Source organism: Schistocerca nitens, chromosome 2 (assembly GCF_023898315.1).
Source record: "Schistocerca nitens isolate TAMUIC-IGC-003100 chromosome 2, iqSchNite1.1, whole genome shotgun sequence".
NCBI classification, from domain to species: Eukaryota; Metazoa; Arthropoda; class Insecta; order Orthoptera; family Acrididae; genus Schistocerca; species Schistocerca nitens.
The window spans coordinates 223,333,192-223,345,081 of NC_064615.1; positions in this window are offsets into that span (position 1 = coordinate 223,333,192).

Sequence of the window (11,890 nt, forward strand, 5' to 3'; positions counted from 1 at the left end):
TGATCACATTTTCTTCCTCACTCACTCGGAATTTCGCGTTTTATTTTCTGCAGCTTCGTGTACCACAAGCACTTGTTGGACCTCGATCAACCAAGACCTCCACCCCTCTCTTTTCCCTTGTTCCTCTTATTTCAGCACACATATACTAACCGCATTGAGTCCATTCTGACCTGCAGTCACCAATTTCACACATATCCACCTACTGGCCTGTACCGCACTATTATCGTCTTTTTATTTATTTATCTCTTTGATCTTATTGTGTTTTCATGTCGATTTTAGTACGTTTTCGCCTTTCATTATGGGCCCTACTCCCTCAAGTTTCACATTTTTTGTCCACATTTCATCCTTTCCGTCCTTGTTGTGGGATATTTCCCATGTATTTTTACGAATTTTACGTATTTTTGCGAGTTTCCCCCATATTTTTATATATTTAGTATTCCTACGTTTTTAAAATCCTCCAGTATGAATCCTCGTCCCTTCCATCTGCACAACACAGAAAAGTTTCTCTATCTGAACTGGAACCCAGTACTACATACTGTTCCTGCGTTGTGGCTTAGCTCACGGAATCCACCCAAAGTGCCTGACAATCAAATTACCCATTTCTAGCTGCAACCTCTCCTCCCACAATGATGTCTCTCAGTTCGAATTCCATCAGTCCTTAGCGCTCACCAACCCAATCCTGCGAAACCATGTAAATCAGGCTCAAACCTACTTGCAGTATCTCCTTTCAATCCATAAAACTCTCCTATTCTTCAATCCCAAATTCCTACATCCCATCTCTCGTATGGAAACTCTTGCCCTCCAGGACCTAGAGCAGCATACAAAGCATTACCTCAAAAAATTCTCGACTGTGTTCACCTCCTACTCCCACCTTGGACTATCACTACCCACCACCTCTACAAGAGCCTCCAACCTCCCCTCATAGCTGAGAAACCCTGCCTTGCAGACCTTATTCATTTACAACGTCTTCAGGAAAGCCCTCCCACCAACATACAGAAGCCAGAATCTATACAGATCTGAAACACAGCCCTGAACCTTTCATTAAAAAGCCTTAGTCCTACAGAAGTATGAGTCTTTCCCCTTTTTGCACCACTCCCAGATTCAATCATGCTGCAGTTCTTAAAGGCCAATGGCGGCTTTGCTGCAGTGGTAACACCGGTTCCCGTCAGACATTGATGAATTCAGGGGGTGGCCCGGAGGGGAAAGTCCCCCCCCCCCTGTGGAAACTGGGAAATCCCCCCCCCCACGGAAACTGGGAAATCCTCCCCCCCCCCCCCCCCGAGAAATTCATATCTATAGTTGTAGTGAAACACAAAAATTATCACCTGGTCTGTTAACTTGTACCGTTGTGACAAAATTTAAACTATGCCAGCTGCTGTTGCTAACGAAGTTTGTTGGAGTCAACTATGGAGAAGTCGTAATGACATGCAGTTTTTACAAGCAAAATGATTGTGTAACACAATAGGTGGTGGCTGGGTCCCTATAGTTTGGTTTCGTTACTTATCGGTTCGGTTTGGAACACGTAGTGTCGATTGTTCTGTTTATTATCATTATTATTGCCAACACCAAAAAATTAGCAATTGCTGTATAATAAGTGTGCGGTAAAGCTAAGCATTGCAAGGTGTGTTGGCAACGCCGATTGTGGAATAAGTCAGCCTTTCCTCTCTCATGTCTTCCATTAGCGCACCTCCAATCGGCCTGACGTGTAGGCTAATCCCTTAGCTACGCAGCCCACCCTCGGTGCGAAATTTATTCTTATCCGCCACTCGTATATACTTTATTTGCCCTTAGAATAAACCTGATGTCGAAAAACACGTCCCCGGGTATTGCTACAGATCTGACATTATAAAAGATTGTTTTAACTTTTTCTTGCATTACTGGAAATATTTCCAACATTTAACAGCCATATAAGTTTTTCCTAATCGATGAGTCCAAAGCTCAAACCAAATATTTGTGTACACTTGACAATGATTTTCGCAGTGTCAATGGGGATACACAATTTTTGCCTAAAGAAGCGGTACCATGAGTGGGACGTTTGGCAACGCTGCTCTATGAGTATAAACTAAGCTTTCATTGTTGTATAAAAACTCAATGCATTGTTGTAACAGTCAGTCGACAGGTTACTATGGAAGTGTGATGTGATTATGTAGTGTATTACGTGCAGTCTTCGTCCGTTCATAACATTGAAAAGAAGTGTTAGTGCCGAAATGCAGTGTCGAAACAACAAACTTTAATTTCTTTCTTTTCTAATAAAAGATAGTGTATTGCAAAAGAAGAAGACGAGTGTGAGTCTACTGAAAGAAGTGCTAGTGATGATGAATTTGCATAGGTCTACCAAGTCTTCAGTTTCCATTCCACAGTTTTCAAACGATAAATGTGTTATTTCTGGCCTATCCGTAAATTGCAATTCTAAACAAAGTATTGAACGCGAGATTAAGTATCAGCAAAAATGGGAGTGTAAGTACAATTGGTTGTACTTTGATCATGAGTGGGGTGGGGCTTTCTGCAAATTGTGTGAAATATATTTAAAAAACTATATCGAAGCTCTACAGAAAACAGGAGGAGTGTTCATTTCTGTACCTTTCACTAAATTTATAAAAGCTACCAGAAGCACGGGAAAACTAGAAAAGCATGCCAACTCAGAAAAAACATGCAAGAGCCGTTGCACTTGAAAATTGTAGATTACAGGGATTAAACGCTCCAATTCATACACAGATATTTAAACAAAATGAAAATGTAAAAGCTTTAAACTGCCAAGCACTGTCATCATTAATTCGAAGCCTGTATTTCCTTAGTAAGGAAGAAATACCCCACACAACAAAATATGAGCCTCTAATTCATAAGGTAGTACTGAAAAGCGACATTAATCTTGAAAAGTGGTTAAAATTTCAGAGCGAAAGGTCCATATATCTTAGTAAGTATACTGCGTCAGAATTGTTGACTTGTTTGCGAGAGTCTTTAGACTTTCAAGATGAAACACTTCTCCATGACAAATATTTTTCTTTAATGGCAGACGAGTCTACAAATGTTTCCAACCAAAGTGAACTGCCTTTGGTAGTTCGATGTGTTGCACTGTCTCCATCGTTTGAAGTGAAAGAAAGGTTTTTATGTCTCGTTGAGTTGAAAAGCACTTCAGCTGAATCCATATTTACAGCAATTGATACTATACTAAAGAAAAGAAAATTTTCTTACGACAGATTATTATTTTGTTCTTTCGACGGTGCTGCTAATTTTAGAGGTTCTATCTCAGGAGCCAGCGCTCAATTGTCAGGGAGAAAGGGCCATAAGCTGCCATACATTCACTGTAGAGCACATGTTATGTCAATTGCTGCCACCAACTCTAGGAATAAACACCCCACTATAAAACGCACATTAAATGTTTTTAAAGACATTTACAAACTTTTTCATAGTTCTTCAAAATGAGAAAATGTTTTGCATGAAATTCAGTGTGTTTTAGAGCAACCTGTTTTAAAAATACCCAAAGCTGTTGACATCCGATGGTTAAGTACCTATCGCACAGTTCATGCTATTTTCCTAACCTACAAGTCCATTATAATGGCATGTGAACATATACACAAGGATGGCGCGGATTTAACAAGTTTTAACTGGAGGAATCTTGTTAGAAATGATGAATTCCAATTTCATTGTAGGATTAGTGATTTTAGACGATACGTTAAATGCAGTCTCAAACTTATGTAAAGTTTTGCAGAGACAATCATTTAAAATTTCGCAAATCCCTCTACTTGTTTCTGGAACAATGGAACATGTAAGACTCATTGACTGTCTTTGTGACTGCGATGGACATAGTGCAGAAAATGAAACTATTAATAAAATTAAAAAAACTACAGGAGGATGCAACAGAAGTTAAAAGTGTGCCATTCACGAACGTAGAGGAGCAGATTCAAGCTATGAAAAGCGCAAGGAAATTTGTAAAAAGTATGACTGATGAAATTGAGCAACGGTTTGATGAGAAGGCAATAAAACTGATAGAACCAAGTGCATATTTTGAAAGTTTTAAAAAAAATTCTAGAGTTTAGTGATAATGATTGTAAGGAACTGTACTTGATTTTGGGACTTACAAACATCGATGCTGTTATTGCAGACTTGAATTCTTTTAGGTACGTTGTTGGTAATAAATTAGACGATACGTATTCTGATGTTGCTTCTTTCATTCTGAGAGCCGACATTGGCTATGAAGCACTTTGGACACTCGCTGAATGTGTACTGTGCATTCCCATTTCGACATGCAGTGTGGAAAGGTCATTTAGTACAATTAACAGGGTGATGACAAAATTAAGGAATAGGATGGGTCAGGAAACGCTCCAAGCTTGTGTGAACATTTCAACTGAAGGGTATGACGAACCAACAGAAAGTTTTATTGATGACGTCATCAAGAGATATGCTGTAAAAAAGCCTCGACGTATTAGTTTGATGTAAATGTGAGTTTTTTTGCATGCAATAAAATTATTTTATTATTTAATATAATTAACTTAGGCTTAGCCTAAGAGCTTAGTACTTGAATGAGATTTTCACTCTGCAGCGGAGTGTGCGCTGATATGAAACTTCCTAGCAGATCAAAACTGTGTGCCGGACAGAGACTCGAACTCGGGACCTTTGCCTTTCACGGGCAAGTGCTCTCTTTCAGGAGTGCTAGTTCTGCAAGGTTCGCAGGAGAGCTTCTGTAAAGTTTGGAAGGTAGGAGGCGAGGTACTGGCGGAAGTAAAGCTGTGAGAACGGGGCGTGAGTCGTGCTTGGGTAGCTCAGTTGGTAGAGCACTTGCCTGCGAAAGGCAAAGGTTCTGAGTTCGAGTCTCGGTCCGTCACACAGTTTTGATCTGCCAGGAAGTTTCAGCTTAGTACTTAACCTGCATATTATTTAAATATATATTAGCCATTCATGAAAAATTTTGAATATAATAGCACTGCTACGTCTTTAGAACGTTATCACTTAAATTTTAAGCCTATAAATTTTTCCTCTCCCCAACCCTTCCCCTCCCCCCCCCCCCCCCCATCAAGCTATATATCCCCCCCGGGGGAAAGTGGTTGTATCCATCACTGGAGATGTTTATGCGAAATTACATATATTCTTGTAATCGCAGAGTCTGTAGATGGGTGTAGGAAAGCTAGCAAGCAAGCAGGTCGGGACCAGAAACAGTAACCTCTTTGTGGTGAGGGGAATCACCCCCGAATTTGTAGAACAGTTCTGAGAGTGACTTTGGTCCACTGAGTGCACTCTGATAACGCGACGTGGGGATGTGGGGGGGGGGGGAGGATGACCGCTCAACCTCAAGGGGAATATCTAGTGCAGTGAAGAGTATACCTATAGTGCATATGCTTATGCTATCTGTCTTTGTGGTATATAGACGCATGTCTGGCGGTCCATAGTTATATGCATGATACAAAAGGGGCATTTTCGTATGACGCAGGATACGAATTGTATGTTTACTACATCGACAAGGTGGAGATCAGTTTCATGCTCTAATATTCAATCTTCCGTCCTCAGTGGCAGAGCAGTGTAATTGGGTAAGAGTCTTTATATATTTGACAATGTGTAGGCCACTTTGCAGCATTTATTTGTCAGCTTAATATGGTGATCTGTACAAAGTAGTTTTGCCGCTGAAATTCTCGTCTGCAGAAATAAAAAAAAAAAGGTGGACAGTGCTTCCACACCTGCATCGTAAGTAATTTGGATGGTAAATTCAGTAAGATCCAATCAGAATGCTCCAATCATTCACGAGACATCCTTCATGCTGGGGCATAGGAGCATCTACAAACTGATTAGAACAAGATGGAGGTAAGGTATCTATGGAAAGTTGTGAGAATGCAAGTGTTCAAACACAAGTATGAAGCAGACCATCCATGCCGTCACTCATCCGCCGCTGTCTCATTAGGACATTTCCAGACCAGTAGCTGTAGGATACCGAAAATTCCCGTCATTTTTCTCTTCTGTAGGACAGTGCTTCGAATTCTGTTTGTGTAATCATCATGATTTTCCCCCCATCTGTGCTCTGACTGTGGTCTCTTTCCAGACCACATGAATGCTTTTACGATTAATGATGTTTTCGCGAGTGGTGAGAACGTTTAACGTTTCTGAGACATATGTTGACAGCATGACGTCACGATTTTCAAGAAGGAAACACGTAGTGTCTCGTTAGGACCATCGGGAAGAACGCAATCGGTGATATTCTGGGCTATTTTCGTAAATGATATTCTGGGCTATTTTCTAACCAGGTCCTGGTCTCTGTGTGAACATTTTGCTGCAATGCGTCCGCCAAGCTGGGCAGGTTAGCACGTGTACACAGCTAGATGCAGCTCACATGTCGAGTTTGGATCGCTAGGAACAATGTACCCTGTACTATTCCAGGAAGCATTGGAAAAGGTTTCTATAATGCAGCCTGTGATGTCAGTATCTACAGGTAGAGAACTATCGCGCCTGCAATGGTAAATAAGCATGCACATGCCGGAGGCGTCTTGCGCATGGGACCAGCATGAGCGCGCTGCGCGGTGTGGGCACCTTGGAGTTCTGTAGCGGCGGGGGGGGGGGGGGGGGGGGGGTAGTTTGCTGATACATCGCGCTTGACTGTAGTTGTATAGCGATTTTACGTGCAATGAGTGTTTGTGCAGTGCATTATTTTCGGCTGTTTAAGCGCTATGAGCGTTGTGTGCCTTTGCATGGCGTTACACATGCTTTATTTTTTGACAATTTATGAGTTGTTTTCGTGTCAGTTGCATTATTTTGTGAGCAGGTGTACAGGCTGTGCAATGCATTATTTCGACAATTTACGAGCTGTTTTCGTGTCTGTACATCAGTGTACTGCATTATTTCGGTGATTTACAAGTAGTTTGCAGGTCTGTAGGCTATGCAGTCCATTATTTCGACAGTTTATAATTAACGAGCGTGTCTGCAGAGCGTTTTACATGCATTATTTTGACATTTTACTAGTTGGTTTCTTGTCTGCACGGCAGTCAACTGCATTATTTCACTGATTTACGAGTAGTTTGTAGGCCTGTAGGCTGTGCAATGCATTATTCGACAGTTTACAACTAGCAAGTGTGTCTGCAAAGCGTTTTACATGGATTATTTCGGTGATCTACGGGTAGTTTGCAGATCTGTAGGGTGTGTTATGCATTATTTCAGTAATTTACAGGTTGTTTGCGTTTCTGTACATCAGTGTACTTTATTATTTCGGTGATTTACGAGTAGTTTGCAGGTCTATAGACTATTTACTGAGACCCAAAGCGCGCCAGGGTGAGTGTTTTGTATCAGTGTAACAAATAAACTACATGAATTCCATCGCTAAATAAATTGTTACAAAGTAAAAAAAGAAGAGTCCTTCATCTCTCCAGCAGCCCAGAACAGGCTGAGTCCTTTTCCCACCATTTTTCCCGCAGACCGCTATCCTGGATTATATCACGGAACGGACGACACTGCTCTCTAGTGGCGGAACTGTGTACGACCATTGGACTCCAGACTTCATGGTGAACACACAGGATGGAGCCACTGCCTCAAATTGTTTAAATAAACACTGCATGCAAAATGAAGACTTGCCTCCATCCTATCCAGGAGCCCAGTACAGGCTGAGTTCTTTCCCAGCCAATTCCAAGGAAGAGGTGGCGGCTGAATGACTTAGGTTAGTGGAGGTAGCCCAAGAGTCCTATTTTTCGCCATTTTCTTAGGTTAGTGGAGGTAGCTGTGGGGTGTTGTATTGTCCTGCTGGAATTTGACCTTCCTACCATTGTCTGGGGGGTAGGGGGAGGGATGGACGGGTTTGTGGAGGTAGCCCAATTGACATATCTTCCACCCAAAATTTGAACTTCCTGCCCTGATGTCATTGTGACGTTGCCATCTATATTGCCCCAATCTTGGATCCGCCATCTTGAATAAATTTGGCAACAGTGGAGAGTGGGGTATAACATACTTTGTTCCACTGCTCATGCACTGTAAGCCCTTTTCTTCTATGTAGTGGACAGTGGTTTCTACAGTATGGATACGGTTTTCAAAAGCTGGCATGTGATTTGTTCCTACTTCTCACCAGCAGATGATACACACCCAGGTGGAATGACAAGTCATTCAGCAGTTCCCTAATAGACAGCGCTGCTTTGCATCAGATAGCATGCTAGCAGCAAGTCAGGAAGACTGAGAAACCATTAACTTTTAATGAAAGTGTTGATTTAACACAAAGGACAAGAAGACATTCATAATTCAAAGAAAATAAATGTGGGTACATCATTGAACGTTGTTGCTATATGCTAGGAAATAGGCTATGTGTTTTCATTGTTCCTCAGATTAAAATTTAGTAGTCTCACTTATTTCATACATTGGTAGTTCTGTTGTGTGTCTGTACCTTTTCGTATCAACAGTTGTAGATGTGCTTAGAGCGAAACCTGGAATATGAATTTTTTAGTTAAAATGTAGTAAGCTGTGGTAGGGATGAACTGATTAGTGAAGAATGTTCTGGTGAGCCCTATCACATGCGAGGTGTTATTGTCAGCTTGTCTTGTTATTATGTTGTAGAAAGGAAAACTGTAAGTTGTCTAATATTTAAATCATTATCTTGTAGTACATGGTATTGCTGACTACCTCAAACTTCCATGAATGTATTTATTTTATCACAAGATCCACTGAATTTTTTAACTGCAAACCATGTATTCTTCCCTCGTCTTTGTTTGGAAGATCAACTTGTGAAAGTATGAAAGGGAACACCAAGCGCCTCTATTAAAAGTCTTATGGAAAATTTGTAAGACGTTTCAAAACACAATGGTTCAATTCAAAACCATGGTTACGTGGCAACGTTGCAATAAATAAACTTTTTGGTTTTTACAGCATAATATTTGGAATGGATAATGACAGTTGTCAACAGCGTAAGTGGTGCGTAGGCGAAAAGATCAGTACAAGCACACGAAACAGCGGATGTCTCAACTAGAAGTTAAATTAGTGTAATTTTTCGTTTTGGAGTTAACTAATCATGAGAAACACAAGAGAGATTCGTAGGGTTTTATTAGGCATCCAAAGACCGGACTGCACGAGTCATAGCCACTGTTTTGCTACAAGTGCTAAGCAGTTGTAATATCGATTAAAACAAATTAGTGTAGCAGGAATCATACGCCTGCTGCAGTGCAATGGTAGGGAAAAAATTTGGTGTCCATTCTATTGTGAAACAAACATACCCTCATGCTCTCTCTATCCATTGCTACGCTTATTGTTTGAGTCGTCATCTATATTTGTAAAACAAATTACGCAAGTAAATATTTTTGTGGCGGATCTATCAGGATTTCACGCATTTTCTAGCCATTCTAGTGAAAGAAGTGAATTTGTGAGGGAAAGGGGATTTAAACTGTCACATTGTTGTGAAAAAAGCTGGAATTTTCATTCACGCACTGCAGAAACCATTATTCTTCACATTACGGACCAGAGAACAGCATTTAATGATGTGAAAAAGAATGAAGGGTGGGATGATAATTCTTTACATTAAGCAATGGGGCTAAATAGTGTACTAGATGGTCAAACTTTTCGTTTTCTACTACTTGTTTGACATCTTGCAAAGTAAAACTGTGGACATAAGACTCTGTAAGCTTAAATTTGAATCTGCATTAAGGCTGTTGAAAGACCGAGTTGGGAGGAAATTTTTCTGAAATGCATATTGGTTGTTAAGAGTCTTATAAATTTAACAGGAGTACCAGACATTAATTTTAACGAAACAGAAACAAGTATTCAGAAACTGCGATAATTGACACAGTAGTAGCAAACATGGAAATTAGACTCCAGGACTTCCATAAATGAGAAAGAGTTCTTAGGTTACAGCAGGCCAAAGATTTTCCTGATAAGTTAAAACGAAAAAATACTTAGAGTATATCCTTTCTTTGTTAGTGAAAAACAGAAAGGAGGACTTATGCTTGTTTACTGCAGTAAGGATCAACGACTACAACCTCAGGACCTCCTTAAATTCATGAAAAACAGTGGTTTAAAAAACGTTTTCTCTGAATATATAAATTACTATCGTTGGTTTATACAATGCCAGCAACCATTGCGTCTTGCGAAAGAAGCATGAGTACATTAAAACGCTTTAAAACCTACTTCCGCAACACAATCGCAAATAAGATATCAAACTTGGCTGTTTTGGCTATGGAGAAGAAAACTCTGAAATCTTCAGCCAAACAGCAGGATTTCATATCTCGTGTTATCGATGTTTACACCCAGAAAAGGACAGGAGGGTGGAACTAGTCTATAAAAAGACGGAACAGAAGGATGGTACTAGTTCATAAAAAGATGGAACAGTGAGTTACTATGTGTCATATTTTTATTAATGTGTAGCTGCTTAATATTTTTATGCATTTATTTATAACAATTTCTGTAGTAGTTTCTATCTTAGCGAAAACATGTAGCTAATCTACTTTTGCAGTCTTTCTGTTTTACAAGTTCTTGTATTCAGATTTTTTCCGTTTTTCGAAATTCACAGTTCTCAGCCTAGCTTACAAAAAAATTCCAGGCTTCGCCACTGCTGTCAAAAACTCCCAACAGGCTTATGGGGTGATGGAGAGTCACAGGAAGCTGTCCAAGGGGGTAGTGTTGTTCCATGTCAACACCCCAGCGTATTCTACACAGGATTCTATTAAGCATCTGCTTCTTTAATCTATCAAATTTTGCTTTGAGACTCTATTCTCTTTCTTCCTTCATATTCGTATAAAGAAACCATTGTGTGACACAGTTCTGGTACTTCCAGAATGACAACGTGGTGATTTTCGAGTTGGAACGTTCCTTGAACAGCCAAAATGCAGATGTCTATAGCCAAGGACTGCATCAATTCATTCCTTGTCAGGGAAAACTGTCCTGTTAATGGGTGAATGTGTAGAGGGTGAACATTATCACCAGGTTCCATGGTCATTGGTTGATTTTTTGAGGTGATAATTAAAACTTCATGACTTTCCCTCGTAGCCGTTTCCGTTTTGTGATAATTTAGTACTGTGATTTATTGTGGATAAATACATTCATTAGAAATATTTGACTTGCGGCACATGTACATAATGGTAATGCTCTTTACTGCTGAGCATAGTCTGAACATTTACAGTCATGCGATAGATCAGAATGAGAGGTCAAAACTGATGTATCTAGTAATGGACTAATTTTTATGAACGACATAACTGTGATTTCCAAATAGATGTTGTTTGATGCTCTGTATTTTGAAGGATTAACTGAAAACAATTAAATAAACATCTGCAAACTTTTCTCGTTCAACTTCCCTGGATTCATACCAGAATTGCATTTGTTTATAGCATACAGAACATTCTTCAGTGTAAATACAGTTAACAGATAACAGCCTCGATTGCCAAAGTTTAATAAGTTGCTACAGCTTTTTGCAAAATGGAGTTTACTAGGCAGTTAAGAAGGTTAGGAGAGTGTTTCTGCTAGTAGAATAGATACGTAGTTAGCATCTCACTTACAGGGTGAACTAATGTCACTTGGTTCTAGTAAGATGGACGTAGAGAGAATATGGGCAAAGTTCAAGCAGATTGTAAATCACGGTATGGAGAGCTATGTGCCTAGTAAGTGCATAAAGGATGGAAAAGGCTCACCATGGTTTAATAACGAAATTCGAAAGATGCTGAGGAAGCAGAGGCTGTTGCAGTCTCGGTTCAAAAGAGAATGCACAAACGACAACAAGTAAAGGTTAGTAGCGATTCGTGTATCTATGCAAAGATCTACGCACAAAGCATACAACGACACCGTCATACCTCAGCAAAAGACCTGCAGAGAACTGAGAAAATTCTGGTCCTATGTAAAATCGCTAAGCGGGTCTGAGGATTCTATTCAGCCCCATGTTGACCAGTCTGGTGTTGCAGTTGAAGATAGCAAAATGACAGCACAAGTTTTAAATTACGCTTTCAAGAAAAGG